The sequence below is a fragment of the Carlito syrichta genome, unplaced genomic scaffold (genome assembly GCF_000164805.1).
Source record: "Carlito syrichta isolate Samal-C Ts95f unplaced genomic scaffold, Tarsius_syrichta-2.0.1 Scaffold306686, whole genome shotgun sequence".
NCBI lineage: Eukaryota > Metazoa > Chordata > Mammalia > Primates > Tarsiidae > Carlito > Carlito syrichta.
Window position 1 is genome coordinate 307,584 of NW_007250782.1, and position 1,405 is coordinate 308,988.

Below are 1,405 nucleotides of genomic sequence, written 5' to 3' on the forward strand. Positions count from 1 at the left end.
ATATTAGCCAGGTGTGGTAGTTCCAGATACTTGGAATGCTGAGGGAAGGATCACCAGAGCCCAGCAGGTCGAGGCTGCAGTGGCCGAAAGCGGCCACCGCACTCCAGTCTGGGCGACAGAGTGAGACTCCAACTCAAAATAAATAAATAAATAAAAAAGTTAGCTGGATGTGGTGGCGCATGCTTGTAGTTCCAGTTGCTTGGAAGGCTGAGGTGGTGGGACTGCCTGAGCCCAGCAGGTCGAGACTGCGGTGGCAGTGACCGTGAGCGTGGCACTGCACTGCAGCCTGGGCGACGAAGTGAAACTCCGATTCCAAAAAAAGAGTAAAAACTGCAGCCACAGGTTAGCGAACCTCTACGAAGAGCTAACCCTTGGTGAGGCTCTGCACACTTTTGGAAGAAAGTTCTCTTCCCTGCACCAGCGTCGGGGAGCAGGACTCGCTACGTGTAACACCCAGAGCCGCTCGGCCAGCCGCCAGCTTGACGCAGGGCCGCGGCGGCAGCTGCAGCTCCAGGTTCTGCTCAATCGACAGCCCTCAGACCGCCGCCCCGACAACCGCGGAAGCCGCGTGGGCCGCTCACGGGCTCGTATCCCGCCATGCCCAGCACCAGCCCCGCCTGGGGTGCCCCTCAGCAGGCGAGGGATCGAGCAGGGCCCCCGCTCTAGTGTACCTGCCGGCCAGCCCTGGTGCAAGGAACGGCCACCCAGGGAAACCGAGGTTCTTCCAGAGCCCGAATGCAGCCAGGCAGGGAGGCGGGCGGGTGCCGAAGGCTCCTAGGGCGAAGGGGCTGCCCTTCCCTCCTCCCGGGGAGCGCTGTCGCCGACCTCAACCGAGGCGCCTCTTCTATCCCAAGAGGCTCGTCTGGCCCACTCCCTAAGCCCCAAAGCAGCCTCCAGGCTTACTCAGAGGCCACAAGGCCTCTCCGGACCGGACGCCACGAGCCTTACGCCCCAGCCCGGGACAGGGAAAGGGAGGCATTCTTCCAATCCGGTGGCCCCAAGGTCCAAAATGTAAAACCTTCCCAAAATGGCCGCCTGGGCAGCCCCGCCAGCGCGAGTCGGACGCCTTGCCAGGGAAGCCCAGACTGAGACGCACGAGCCTCGCCTCCCCCTCGGCCAGGACGCACATCACTCGTTCACCGTCCCTGGGCGGTGGGGTGTTCTAGGCGCGCCAGAAGTCCCCGAGGGCCCCGTAAGGAAGCTGCGCCCGCGCTCGGGGCCCACCGGCTCGCACAGACACGGGGACCTCGCCGTTGCCGCTCCCGAGACGGCGCCCCGCCTCCTGCGTCGGTCGCCCTGGAGACTAGCGTCCACCGCGCTCCGGCACCGAGATGGCGGCCACGCGCCGCCCGGGTGTCCCGCTTCCGGATCGCCTAAGATGGCGGCGGCGGGGCCGGGAGAGGCG